The sequence below is a fragment of the Athene noctua genome, chromosome 1 (assembly GCF_965140245.1).
Source record: "Athene noctua chromosome 1, bAthNoc1.hap1.1, whole genome shotgun sequence".
Classification (NCBI taxonomy): domain Eukaryota; kingdom Metazoa; phylum Chordata; class Aves; order Strigiformes; family Strigidae; genus Athene; species Athene noctua.
Window position 1 is genome coordinate 174,879,198 of NC_134037.1, and position 15,836 is coordinate 174,895,033.

General features: G+C 34.0%; 1 protein-coding gene across 1 annotated transcript in view; it reads right to left on the reverse strand.

Moving 5' to 3' along the window:
- IL1RAPL1 (interleukin 1 receptor accessory protein like 1) overlaps nucleotides 1-15,836 on the reverse strand; it is an 801,634-nt gene that overhangs the window by 691,003 nt on the left and 94,795 nt on the right. The window lies entirely within an intron of this gene.

Genomic DNA, 15,836 nt, shown 5'->3' on the forward strand with positions numbered 1-15,836 from the left:
TGAATTGCGTCCTCTCCTACCTCTGGCCAGAGCTTTATCTCTTTTTTTCAGTGGAAGCAATTCCACCCTTCTTCAAGACTTTGAGTTTAGCTACATGTGGATCAATTTAAATACCTGTGATTATCTTCTGAGCTGACACACTAATCCCTTTGGATGTCAACCTCAGAAAGAAAGCAAAACTAACAAACAAAGCAAACTGCACAGAATCTGACTACAGTCTCAGTGGTCCACCCTTAAGAAAGATAACCTATAGATACCCAGCAGAGTCCTGAAGAAGGGATTAGAAGCTGGAACAACCCATTCAGGAGCTCTTTCTACCCTTTAAAACAGAGTTTTAAATAAAATAAAAAATGGAGGGGTCCATCAGGTTTTTATTCACATCAGGGACTTAATTTCCACTAGCCTCTAACAGAATCAATAAATTGCCTTAAGGAAACAAATTATGCAGAAAGTTGAAGTAACTGAATATTAAATTTTCTCTTGGTTTTATCATATTTTGTTTAAGGAAAAAGTTAATTTACTTCTTTTTATTTATATTAATTATTTTTTGGTATTTTACTGCAGATGAGTTTTATCAGTCAAGCCTGTTACCAACTAAATAATTTTGCATGTTTTCTTGGTTTTTTATGTTTGTTTTTTTTTTATTCTGGGGTCTGCATCACACATAGTTTTTAATTCATGAATTAGCTCATTTTCAATTATGAAAGAATAGTAATAGGAGAGTCCTATCAGAAGGGAAGACTCCAAAAGTAACTGAGTCAACTGCCCGGAGAATTTGTGCAAGGTCTATCCCTGGAGGTTTTAAAAGACTCATGTGGATAAAGCCCTGAGCAACCTGGTCTCATCTCAAAGCTGACCCTGCTTTAAACATGACACCTCCAAAGGTATCTTCCAAACTGAATTATCCTACAGAAGAAACCTGAAAAATCAGAAGTATTACTTGATTCAGCCAGCTTCAGCTCATGACTAAATCTTTGTGCCAACAAAACCACCTAAATTTGAAAAAAAATCTTCTATCTTCTATCGTGGTCAAACAGCACTTTAATATTATTCTAGTAACAACTATAGCACGGGAAATCCACACCAGTTACATATCTCACATTTAGCTGCATTTCCTCACATTTTTACATTTTACATTTCCTCACATCTTAAAATCATGCTGTTTAACCATATCCTCATGACAAAAATATAAAGATGCATTTTACAAAACAGTAATCCAACAAATCACTTCTTCTTTCATTATATGATAAATCACTCTTCTATAAGCAACTCCTGCTGTTGTTTTCAAAATTCAATATATTCTACTTAAAATTAGTAATTTGGAGAATATTTCTATATAGTTAGCATCATTACATTATCTTGTTTCTCAAAAGTTTCTCAAAGAGTATTCCAATAGTTTATAGATCAGGTTGGTTTTCTCTTTAACACCATTGTGACTTATACTGAGAAGATCTATAAAAAGAGTAAAAAGAAATGTAGCCAGCAGGTTGTGGAAGGTGATTTGCCTCCTCTTTTCCACTCTTGTGAGACCCCACCTGGAGTAGTGCATCCAGGTCTGGGGCCCCCAACATAAGAAACATAGACCTGTCGGAGCAGGTCCAGAGGAAAACCATGAAAAACATCAGAAAGCTTTAACACCTCTCCTATGAAGAAAGGCTGGAAGAGTCAGTGTTGTTCAGCCTGAAGAAGAGAAGGCTCTGGGGAAACCTTATTGCAGCCTTTCAGTCCTTAAAGGAGGCTTATAAGAAAGATAGGGAGACACTTTTTACTAAGGTCAAGTGACAGGATAAGGGGCAACAGTTTTAAACTAAAAGAGGGTAGGCTTAGATTGGACATAAAGAAGAATCGTTCCACTATGAGGGTGGTGAGGCACTGGAACAGGTTGCCCAAAGAAGTTGTGGTTGCCCCCTCCCTGGAAGTGTTCAAAGCCAAGGACAGGGCTTTAAGCAACCTGACCTAGTGGAAGGTGTCCCTGCCCACGGTAAGGGGGTTGGAACTAGATTATCCTTGAAGGTCTCTTCCAACTCAAACTATTCTATAATTCTATGATTCTAATTAAAACGAGTATTTTTATTTCAATGAAAGTGATGTGCATATGTATAAAAGATGTAAGCAGCAGCATATCTAGATATATAAATCTTTTTAGTCTGAAATACTAAGAGCTGTAGAGTTTTTCACCAAAGAACAACCTCATATTTTTGTATTCTATTTTTTCTTATCTAAAAGCATGTATAATCAAAGTTGCAGTATTTCAAAATGTTGAAAGATGTTTTCAATTTCATTAAATTTCAAAATACTGAAAGATGTTTTCAACTTTATTAGGTTGAAAATTGGAATGTATTGAATAGGGAACAATGTGTCAATGAAAAATTCCTAAGAAATATTAGAAAAAAAATCCTCAGGGTTTGAATGTGGATTTCTTGCTCAGGTTAAGTAACTGACTAAAACAAGACTTAAGTAAAAAGGTTAAAGGTAATTAAGTGAGTCTACATCTATTAAAATAAAAAACTAAATAATCAAAGATGTGTGACAAAAATGGTAATGGATAATCTACTGTTCTGTCTGCAAAAAACAAAATTAAAAGGTCAATAATGACTGAAAAAATTATTTATCTCGGTGAACTCTTTCCCAGATTATCTGCTGTTCATGTATCTTTTCTTTTTGTCCTAAATCTTGCTGTGTGAATTTTTGTTACTCATGACTTCAGGTTTAGGACTGAAAGTTACACAGTATGCATAATTTTTCAATAGATACAAAATGACTTGTTTTCCCATGTATTTTGAAGGGAAGATGCATCTTAAAGGGGAACTAATCATCACAAGTACAAAATGTACAAAATAAAAAATGGAACGTTATACAAGAACCTGTCATAACACTATTTCAGTAAAGTTATAAAATTACAAACTTCAGATTTCATAGTAGCTAGAATTAAGTAATTTGTGGTAGATTAGATATTTTCTCGTCAGTCAAATGGAAATTGTCAACTCCATATTTGTTTATTTTTCATATACACAGGCAACTTTAATAATTTGGATTTAGATTAGCTGGTTATGCTCCCATAAATCAAACAGAGGCTTGTTCAGCAGGTATTACAATTTCCCCCCAAAAATGAACAAAATATACAGCACTGTACTACTTACACCAAAACTAACTACAATAAAAAAGAGAATCAAACCCCAAAATAATCCACAAACACACAATAAAGCCCAGCAAGAAATAAATAAGTCTTCAAGAAGGGGAAAAAAAATCAAGAAATTCACCTGTACATTGACTGAAGTAAATGTAAACAGAAATTACTCTCACATGTGATTTATCATTGACAATTCATCTCAGCAGTGAAGGACTGTGAACAAAGCATACATGACACATTATTCAGCTCTCTAGAATGTGATGGAACTTGATGCTCAACCTTTCCCGTAAGAGACATACAAGATTCAAAGCCTTCATACTAAATTTGGCCTCGAAATTAAAAGCAGACAAATGGGAGAGAAAATAAAGAGCTATTTTCAATGAATATATTAATGAAACAAACCTAATAAAACATCAATTACATTAATTTTAATAATTGCATGTAGAAAAATAAAGGAACTGTGCACTTTTCAGAGTGTAATACAGCAGCTTTCACGTAAGCAAACAATTAGAGAAACAGGTAGTTTTAAAATTGCATGGCACAGTGTGTCACAGTAACTCACCTTCAAGAGTTCCTATGTATTACTAGCAGTTGTAACTGCCTCTATCAGAAAACTAGATTCCTGTGATTTTCAGGTTAAATAAAACTGAATTTCTGCTTGACAGAATTCAGAACTTGGACATAAAATCCTCAACAGCAATAGTTTTGAGGAGGATGATTGCTGCACTGTCTACAGCTATGTAGGAAATTATGTGTGGGAGACAGAGGCCTCTTTCTCTCTGTTGATCACAGTATCTTGAAGTTGACGAATACATCTTGGCACAGAAACCCGGCTTTTAAGCTCTTTCTCAAGTTTCTCAGCCCAGGAACATCTAATAATTTGCTGTTCAGTAATGGGCAACTACCATACCTTGTTACATTTTCCATCTTGTGTTTCTATAATGAAGGAAGGAAATGGGAAAATGTCTTCAAGTACCATGGAACATGCATTTCATCCTCATCCAGCTTTTAGTGAAAGACTGAGTCTGAGAGCACAACTAAAACCAACCAAACAACAACCAACAAAAAATCAAGCCTCTGCTCTCCCCAGAGTTATTAATTCTGGAGATTTAGCACAGGATTTCAGTATTTTCTTTGGATCTCAGAGCTTGATTTATCAGAAAGGAAAACTTCAGATGTTTTAAACACACAATACACTGATAGCGAGAAAGCAACTATGCTGAATGGTCTTGTTCAAGCACACTTTGAAATGAAAGACTGATTCTCCCCACTGAAAACAGTAATATTTATAGGTATGAGCCTTCATGAATCCTAAACGCAGCACGTACTCTAGATTTGGTATCAACAGCAGCATTTTAACATAACTGTCTTCAATACCTAACACATACAAAACATGCTGGCTTTCTACAGTTGTGAGACTAGTATGACTTACTTTGAAATGCAAGTTCATTACACATGCATTACTTAACAGTGACAAAGTGAAACAAAGTCATGAGTGAATAAAGTTAAACAGCAATAAAATTTCCTATCTTTTATGTTTGCCCTGAATTACAGATAGCATGACACTAGGAAGATGATCGCCAGGACAGCAGTTTTTTACTGGAATCTTACTGTGAAGGAGAGCTAACAGCTTCTCTAGGCACTGTAAAAGTGCAATCACACTGGAATTCAATCATTGCATTACTCCCTAAAAAATATCCTCTGCTTTTTATAGCAGATTAAGTTGTTTGGGTTTTGGGTTTGGTTTTTTGGTTGGGTTTTTTTTTGGGGGGGGGACAATGATAGCTTACATTTTGATGTTCTCTCGTATTAAACTCTTACACGGGTAAATTTTTAGGTTGTTAAATGACACCCTGTCCAAACTGTAATTTGTTAGATCACCTCATTATTTGTATGCCATTGCACAAACCCGTGATCATATAACTAGGAATTGTAAAAAAAAAGTTCAGATAACAGTAACAGATAGACCGAACTATGTTTGTCATAGATTTGTTTTCTTTGAAAATTTGAGGAAAATAAAAAATAGGTGTGTTCTTAATCTCAAATATTATATATGAATTATTTTCAAGTGGTTTTTATGGAATACATTTCAAATCTACATAGAAAAAAACTGCAATTTAAAAATATAATCCATCCTATTCTATCACTCCCAATAACCAGAAGCAATTGGTTCCTTCTCTCCATGACATGGCAGCTACTTTTCCCAATAAAACTGCATTTTCTGACACACATGATTTACCATGATTTATTCCCAGACTTTGTCTATTTTAAGCTTCCTATTTCACCCATTAATAGTCCCATTCTGCTAAAACTTCACAGCAAGTAGTACACTACAAAATGAATGCATGCATATTTGTAAACTTATACTAGCTTGAAATTCTCCTGAATAATTGTTTCAAAAAATGTTTATTACCCAACTAGAATGATCTGTAACTGAGCCTTACTCAATTTACTAGAAAAATACAAAGCTTAAAATTTGATTTTGTCTCTTGAATTATAAAAATATCAATTATATTTAAAACAATGCCAATTGCAAAAATAAACCTGTCAAACGAAAAAATGACTTTTTTTTTTTTAGAGTGCTTAAAGTGGCCTGTCATGGTCAGCAGAATGAAAGCACGGCATTTGCTGGTCTCCAAGAGGCCCCTTGTGAAATCACAAGGTAGGCATTAGTCACTCCTAAAAAAGGCAGGCTGACTCCTTGTCATACTTGGCTCAGCCTGTTTGATTAGAAAGGACTCAGAGTTTTGACCGTATTGCTCCATGTTTTTCCTCCTTTGCTGTGCCACACCCAGGCAATTACCAATGCAACAGCATAACAGCATCTTTATAGGCTCCATGATCCCTAGGAAGGAATTGAGTCTTCCCTCATAGCACAGATATCTATGTATACATATATAGATAGATATTTTTCATTGTTCTTTCCTACCTCTCTGGTTTGCCTTCAAGATTCACTCTGGGTTATATGGCCAATGACATTCAGTAGAAAATTCAGAGTTTCAGACAAGCTAACCTTGTACTTTTAAAAAATAAAGCATTAACAACAGCTTTACTTCAGGCTGCGCTCTTCTTATCTGGACAACCCATGTATGCTACTAGTTCTCCTGAAAGTTGTTCAATTTATGGCTTACTCCTTAATTTTTAATATATCAACTACCTACTATGACAAACCTAATCTAAAAAAAAGATCATAGTAAATTATATAAAAGTGCATGAAAGTAGCATGCCTAGTATTAGCCAATTACCTTACCCATAAGAAAATACTATGTTTCATGTATTATCAAGGATATTAACTATGCTTAAAAGTGAGGTGACAAGGGATGGTAAAACACACATTACACACACTCATTTTTTTCATGTAGCATAAAACATGCCTCATTTATTGGCTTACGTTTCAATAGAGTTTGAATACATTTGCAGTTTCCAAGAAATAATACCCTTACTATGAAAGAAACAACATCCTGAACAGGTTCCAAGTAATTTTTACTAATGCTCCTTCCAGCTAGGTCAAATTTTAGAACCTGACACAACAGCTCCAGGTGTTTCCTTGTATGTTGCAACTCCACTTTAGAGCAATTCAGTGCTACCATCCTAAACATGCCACAGTTTCCACCAGGAGAAGAGGCAACCCACGATGAGAGAAATGTTTAGGGAAGTTCCAATCTGGAAAAATCAGGGTCAGGGACTACAGCATGTACAGACAGCCTCTAAAAGGTTTGCCTAAATTCCTGAAGTCACTTAATTCAGATGAGCAACCTGCTGTAGCTGACATTGCTTGAACCAGTGGGATTGTTCTAGATTATTTTAAGAGGTCCAACTAAACGACTCTTTAATTAGAATTGGAACTATTGTAATCTGAATTAAAATTGTTTTAAAAGAGAATAAAGATTGCCCCTTTTTTCCAAGGATGAAAAATTCATTTGTGGAAGTGGGCTACTCCAAATGAGATGGCAGATTACTTCAACACAATTGTCTGCTTTGCATCTGTACACCCAACACTTTCCTGAAATGAGTTAAACATTCAGAGCAAGGCGATAAAATTACAGGAGCACTCATATTTCGACTAGGATAACTGTGTTGTAATTTACCACTAGAGCAGTCTGATAATTCTGCTTATAATTGCAAAAAACTGTTTTGAATAACAGATAAAAAGATAAATCTTAAAGTAACAACGGAAAATGTGCATTTTACATTTGAAATAAAGACCATAACAGCAAAAACCAGTCTGAGCAAGAATGGCTGAAGATTTCAGTATTGCAACCTAAAGGACGGCTGCCTTTTTTAATGCTAACTTGCTTCCCACATATCTGTGTATGCAGCACTGATAGTATTTCTCCCTCCATCTTTCAGAAAGAAAAAGTCAATATTTTAATCTAGGACAGATTTCATCAATTTTAAGTATAACAACAAAACATATTCTAATGGTCAAAAATTATCATCACATCTCTTATTTCTGTATTTTAATAATATATTACAAGTGAGTACACTTCAATAAAAAATACAAATCTATCAGATGGCCATTACTTGTCCTTGAGCTTTTTCTGTCTCCTTATTCTCCACAGCCATTATTCTACATAAAATCAACACCAAAATATTCAAATAAATAAATCTCCTGCAACAGCTATTTCTGATCAAAGGTCAGTTGTTCTTTTATGTCTTCTAGGCCATTTGCCAACAGATGCCAATCAGTGAAACAACCACTAACCATTCCCCAGGGAAAATGGTGCCTGTGAAAGCAGAGAATCATTATAAACAGCTACTAAAACTCAATGACCAAACTATGTAAGAATATCTATTACTGTCCTTTTGGCTTTAGATTTTGTTTTTGTCTCCTTTACTACCATTAGTCATTTCTTAATATGTATTGCACACTATAAAACATTGACCCTTTGCTACTACACAGACAGCCTTTTTACATACTATGGTATTATTCACCATCTCCCAGGACTCTGAAAAGTATTGGTATGGATCCTAGCAACAACAAAAGGTCACATAACTATTTTTAAAATGCCAGCCATCCTGTTCATAAGTGTTCGCAGGACAAGTAACAGTTACTGCTTTCATAGCGTCTCCAAAATAAGCAGTGTGTCACAAAGGATTTATGCTTGCAATGCAATCGTTCCTTATGGCCCAAATCCTCTAGCAGCACAGAACTGTTTCCTTCTTTCTTTATAATATAGCCCCCACTCCCCTACAGTAAACAATACATATAATTGCTGTTCATCTGACATATTGAATAGTGTCCTTCGCTCAGAAAAATGTAGACCATTGGAGCCGAACCATTCCCATGGCCAAGTATCTGTTTAAGCTCACTAACAAAAGTAGGGATCTTTCCAACACGATTATTCTTCAGGTTTTTTCAAATTAAAACTATACATTGAAAATTACTCCACACATAGAACATTCTGTAGCTAAAGAAACATGCAGTATTATAAAGGATTATTCTTTTAAAGAAAAATACACGCTTCCCATGTACAGCTTGCATAAACAAACAAAAAAAGAGGTTCAAAAGCATATACTAAAGGAAGTCTCTAATTTCCTGAATATGCAAAATGTTACTAAGTAATTGTTAACTCCAACTTTCTTCTAGTATTCCTTGAATCACAAAAAGTAAGTCGTGCCTATTCTTAAGAAAGAAGGTGACAATCATATTAAAACTGGCATAAATGGCTTTGCCAGAATTGGCTGTAGGGTAGTGATGTGGATACTAAAGACTGAACTGTCAACTTCAGACAACAAAGCCCAGTCCAGCACCATTGGTTTCACACAGTGTCTTTGAAATAGGCTCATTCCTGAGGTGGTCCTGGAATCACACATAAAGAACAGTGCACATCCTGAAAATAAAAGCCAGCTCCCACTCATTATTGCTGCTAAAGAAAGTTAAAAAGTGTATAAATAAAACTTCAGTTAAAAGAGTTTATAATAACTGATCACCTAGTAGAGAGGAGAATATTGCCCAGGTAAACCTATCCAGTGACTGTCTAACCATTACAAGTTTAACTGAAACCATCAGTAAGTTGCTAGGAAGAAATAACGTTCCTGGTTCCTGTAAACAGAACCACCAAATTTTCTGTCAGTGTTCTCCCAGAAAAACAACAAAGGAATTTGCTGTACATATCTAAGGTGATGGCACCAAGAACATGAATAAGTGATTAATTCCTCAAGAACAAAAGGGCTGCTATCAAGTCTCTGGGATTTATCAAAGGGATCACCCTGAAAAACTTGTTTTGGTAAGTGTCATCCCAACTACCTCAATCAGTCCAAGAAGGTTATTTTATATTATATTTATATTTATTTTATATGTTGAAGTAGCAAGCTGTAAAACTTTTCTATGGGCTATATTAATCCAGGAAGCCTCTCAGTTCTGTCAGACAGAAAAAGTTCAGGACAGAAAGTGAAAGCATTGAAGGAGGCAGAGCATTTACACAGTCTTCACATCTTTAGATCACCTAGACCTCCCTCCCAGCAGGCATAAGCAATCATACATCTCAACTGACAATATTACTATACATTCAAAGGTACTGTTGTTGAAGATTTTCTGTCTTTAAAGAATGTGAAAGTAAGAAAACAAAGAGCACCCTCCCCCACTGACACACACTATACAAGGTGTATACCTTGTTAAGTAATTTGGCAAAATCCAAGAAAGTGGATACACCCAGTTAATTCATTCTTCAACTGTGAAGAGAAGGCTTTAACATTAAACAGAAAATTTACTGATTTCTACTACACATTAAAATGGGGTGGAACAACCATCTTTAAATTGGAATGGAAAAGGTGCAAAAAATATCTTTTATTCTTAGGATAAAAAGCGGAAGAATATTAAAAAAATCAATATGGAATGAATGAATGAATGAATGAATGAATGAATGAACAGATCATGACATAAGGAGTTAACTGAGAATGAAAACAGATTTCTGTTTATCTCTATTGTGTTTTTAACTATGTTTCCCCTTATCTTTCTCTCTCTTGTCCCTCAAAAAGAAAAATATTTCAGAGTTTTCCCCATTCAGTCCCACAGCTACAATGACAAACAAGGCTGCATACTCATTTGCCAATTCAACATGAGTTTTCTGAAACAATGCTCATATGAAATAAGGTTCAATTCTTAATCAGGTCATGATGCAAAAATATTTCCATCCCCCCAGTGCAGTAAGAAAGGTACATGTATCTTTGCCTAGGACTAAACTTTTCACTAAACTTTTGCTTCTTCTCACCAAAGAGGGAAACAGAAAAAGGTTTCATAGTAATAACAGTAGTCTTAATTGTTCCAATTTTAAAAATTCTTCCTCACATAAATTAATCTTGTACATCAGATAGACATAGATAGACACTATTATATGTGTAACCACCCAAAAAGCCACAAGCCTCCTCAATTAATAAAGGAAAACTAACATTCTGTAACAGAGTGGAAACAACAGCTAGGTGCCATTAATATCAATTGACACAAACTCCTATGGCTTACAAGAAGCATATCCTTTAATTGCTGTAAATGCTTTGCTCCAAGCTCAGTGTACTTGGACTACTGTCTATGTGAATGTTCTGCCTACAAATTGTATAAGAAGAAGAACAGATATATGTCTAATTTTTTTTTTTTTGAACCATCTGATTACTACTATTCAGTGTGTATCAGATACAATGACATTCATTTTGACAAAAATCCCCCCAAAAAATACTTAGGCAATCAAAACACAGGCAGAATGAAAAAGAGAATGGCACCACTGAAGAAAAGGAACTAAGAAGAACAGGATGATTTATGTAGTACTATTCACTTAGGACACCAAGTCTCCCCAGAAGGATTATAAAAACACCCAGAAGGGTTATAAAAAATAAATAAATAAAAACTACAAAAACTCAAACACTGGGTACCAGAACTCAGCAATTACTCAAACCGGTTTTGCCACATGAACTGGATTCTAAATACATATATATCAAATTATTTTCTGTAAAATAGTGATAATTCAATTATTAGGTACAAACAAGTAAAATAAATTCCAAAATTCTTCCTACCTGGAGAGAGTTTTCAAACTATCTTGACTACTGTAGATATATTCCATACATATAACACAGGTGAAGAATTTTCATTCCATGGATAATTTTTTTATTATTTTATTTTTAAAATAAATTGTTGAATTCTCATTATGACATCTGTCACGCCATGTAAAATTTTGCCTTTGTTAATGTTAAGGCCTACACTGCATAAATCACATGTTCCTTTTTCAGTTTAAAAAAACTTTTTTGAAAAAGAAAAACTGTCTTGTTTGTGCAGAGATATCCTTTATACATCTGATATTGTTCACTAAAATATTCTTGCATGAGAAATAATTCATAAAAATTCATATAGAGGGCCATAATTTAGAAAAATGTCTGCTTATCATTCTTAAAGATTATGGAATTTGTCAAGCAGAATAACTACTTGATATTTTTAGTATATATTTCTAGTCTGTTCCTCAGAACTCCACTACTTTTAGGACAAACAAAAGGTATCTTTTATTATTTTTATGCAGTTACAATTCATATTTTGCTCTTACAAAACAAACTAAAATTCAGAAATACCAATATCAGAGCTCTTTACTTCCTTTTTCATAATGTTGATCTTCTATACAAGTACAACAGCCAGAACCACCCAAATTCATTCGTAATAGCTAAGGCACAGAAATACTAGACACTAAAAAGAAAAGTAATCTTCTCATGACAAAATATAACTATAGACTTTAATCTCATCATAATGACATCAAGGATCACATACATATCCTAATAACCCATCATTGGAAAGATTGTCCTTCCAGTTAAATTATTCCATCATAGAATAAATTTGACCTAGAAAAAAAAATTTCCATTCACAATAGCAGAACTGAACACAGAATTCACTCATAATACATAATAATTAATTAACTTATAATGCATAATAATATGTAGAAAAACAGAGAACTACAGACAGTAATAACAACTCTCACATATTTGACACAGGGCAACACCAGATTACTATTAGGCACTGTGACTGCACAAAATGCCACTACACCAATACTGTCTAATTATACTGACAAAGTCATAATTCTTTACGTACTAAAAAATTTTACCTACTTTTTCCCCCCATTCTCCCTTTGAACAGATTTGGGTTTTTAAAAAACAAAACAAAACAAAACAAAAAAACCCACAACTAACTTTCCTTTATTCAGCATCCTTGGAGAAAACCACCAGATGGCAATGCAGTGTTCAAGTATTTTATTTAACATACATGTTATAGGGAAAAAAATCTGTATGGATCAGCATATCCATAAGATATTATGATTAAGAAAGCTCTCTTTCTTAAGCTACTTCATCTCTGATGAATATTAAATAGTTCATAAGCAAAAACTTTGTTCACCACAACTAAGTGATCAAATACCACTCAACCTGAAAAGAATACTTTAAGAAACCTAAGTTTCTAAGTATGTAAAATTATATGGCTAAAAAAACATCTAGAGTTTAGTTTAAACTATGTAACAGAATAATTTCAGGAAAAATCACTGAAAGGAAAACATTTAGAAATGCATTACCATAATGTTCTCAAAATACTGTCAGGGACTGCACTGAGCAACAGACACTCAGTGGACTGTAGAAAAAGTAAATTTATGTACTTTTTAGGCATACTGTAATTTTATATGAAGTTCAGCATCATGCTAAAAAATAGGCATTATTTCCTACACTTTTGAGGTTTAAGCCAATTCCAGTAAAACCATGTGCTGAATGAATCAAAATATTTAGCCTTTAAGTATTTATTATTCTGTTGCATCAAGCAGGACATGGTGATCCAACAGCAGAAGAGTTTCATGAAGTGAGATGGTTAGTGCAAGAGTCAGCTTCCCGTTTAGATCACATCTGATATCCATTATGTGCCAAACGAAAATTCATCTTTTCAGTTACTGTTCCAGGCTCTGAAGCCTCTCCAGAAGTTCATGAGGACTTCACTGAATACCTAAGTACACAGTTAACAACCACTGTATCTACTCTGAAGTCAGTGGTTGGAACAGCAAAGCTTAAGGCAAAAGGATCTTTTCTTTCTTGCTTGAGAAGGCATTACAACTTGTAGGTGTTGTGCATCCAGCTATAATTGACATGAAAAGTTTAGGTGTGCTCAAATCTAATTTAGCTTTTGCTTATGTGGATATAAGAAGTTTCTTCCATCTTTTATATTTATTAATGGAATTGTTATGGGAACTGCTCATCCAGCCATTTTTATGTAACAAACATAGTTACTACATGCTCTAAATGTAAAATAAATTCATTCTATGTGAAAGAGGAATTTGAAACTGTTCATTGTAGTTGAACATTAAAATTATTCAAAATATTCACTGGAAAAAAAAAAAAGATGTATCTTCTGTCAGACAAACAAAATCACACATACACCATAGTGTTACACAGGTACATCACACGGCTGTAAGCAAGCTAATTTAAAGCATGTTTTCCTGCTACCATAATAAATATTTGATTAATAATCTTCCCTTTATACCCTATATTATTATATTTAACTGATGAATAGCACACAGTGGTAGAAAGATTCAAGGACTGCCTTTAAGTAATGTAATTTAAGTGCTTTGCATAATAACAGCTCTCATGATCAGAGATTTAATCCAACACAGCATAACCTAAGATTTCTCCTGCAATGTTTTTTTAACCTCCTTTTCAATCAACACAAAGACAAAAACAATATAGTGATCCTAGCTGTTTACACATATAGCTCTATCTGATACAACTTCAGTCCTGAAAGCCAGTAGACAGTAGGAATTGTTATCCATTTTTATAAATAAAATCAGAAATAGGGCCTACAAAATATTCTACATTTTTGGCATACTCCAAATCCTCGCTGACTTTCTGAAGGGAGGTTTTCGTGTTCTTGACAGATCAGAGAAGTAGTTGGAAACGTATTTCTAGCAGATGGAGAAAATCATACTTTTAATAATCACTACCTTTTTAGCACAGCTGATAAAAAACTTAGAACTGAAGTACTGTAGCAGGAAAAATCCAACCGACAGTATAGAAAAGACATATTTCCAAGGATAGATCTCTTTTTAACATAAGATACTGACATTAAATATATAAAGAACATGAGATTTGTGTTTTCAAGCTTGTTACTTAGAAATAAGCTCAACAAATGTGAAGTAGAAGGAATGTCACAATTAGGACAGCTATTTAGCATATTAATGCAACAACTGCTTTACTTTTAATACATTCCTTTAATTCATAACAGAGAAGGAAGTACCTAAAAGCAACACATTTCTAAAAGGTGGATACTACTACTCCATATAACATCTCACAAGTATAAAAATATGTCAACATCTTTATTTTGCTATTCATTTTCCATTAATGCTGATATTTTAAGGACAAAGTGAACTCACAAGTAGAACTGAATAAAGAGACATAAACTGTGTCCTCACCATCCTCTGCCTCCGGTTAACATGTTCACATATAACTAAAGTTCTACCTTCCAAGTTGATTTTTTTTCTCCTACTTCCAATTATAAGTTGTGTTAGTTTTAGAAACCATTTCTATCTTCACAGTACAGATAAGTGAATAATTTTGGTAAAACTTCTGTTAAAGTAAGTAAGGTTTTCTTTGTAGAAACACTTCAGGATTGTAAAATAGGCCTTCAAAACACCCAAGGGAGGAAAAAAACGCCAACGCAGAAACAAAAAACAACAAAAAGAGACCAAGCATGTTATTACATTCTACCTACTTCTGTGGAAGTTCTTCAAGTCTAAAGTCACTAAACAACATGACCAAAGGCAGCAGGATATGAGATTTCAGTAAATCAGAGGTTTTTCCTTTGCACTTACAGTAAGACAAACAGCCCTCTTGGTAATACAGTGAATTGAAACTATATACAGGATAAGCAGATCTCATGTGAATACATCCAGAATCCCATGTTACAGTAAGGTGTGATCCAAAGATTTCCACTACATTTTTTTTCATTTTTTTTACAGCATCAGGATGAGAACGTATTCTGTCCACCTTAAGAACTATTGTATGCTCTGTCTTTTGCTGGACAGCAATTGTAATACTTTCTCAAACAGAAATTAAAATTATGTTTACCACTTTTCCTTGCACTGGTTAATCAGAAGACGATACAGGCAAAACTGATGAAATACAATACAAAGACAACCCAAGCTCTTATTATTGTCACATTCAAGTAACAGGTATCTGATGACTGGCTATTTTATTAGTTCCTTAAAAATTAATGTCATTGTAAAAGTTACTTTAAGATGATCAATAATGTTGACATTAAATTTGGATCAAGGGGCCTCAACTTAAAGCTTGCAAGTATTAAATCTTAATCAAACAGAACAACCTCACCCAGATACATTCAAATGATATCTATGATATCTATCTAGGCTTCAACATCATATTATAAACACAACAACCCATCACCAACTCCTTTGTTCTGCACACAGTCTGTATATTCTAGTTTTCTTGATTTTAAGTAACCCCAAATATATTTTAATCTCAAGTCTCGGTTGAGGAATACCTTACTGCATAGTGGCACTTTTTATTTGCCTTCCCTCTATCTACACTGCCGTACACTAAAATATCAGAGGCATAATCAGTTTCATAATGTTTTTACAAATATAATCCATTGAAAATACAAGATAAGATTTAAACTGTTGCCCAAAATGTATAAAGACTTGTGTCCTCCCTAAACAGCAGTTTACAACAAATACCAACCAACTCC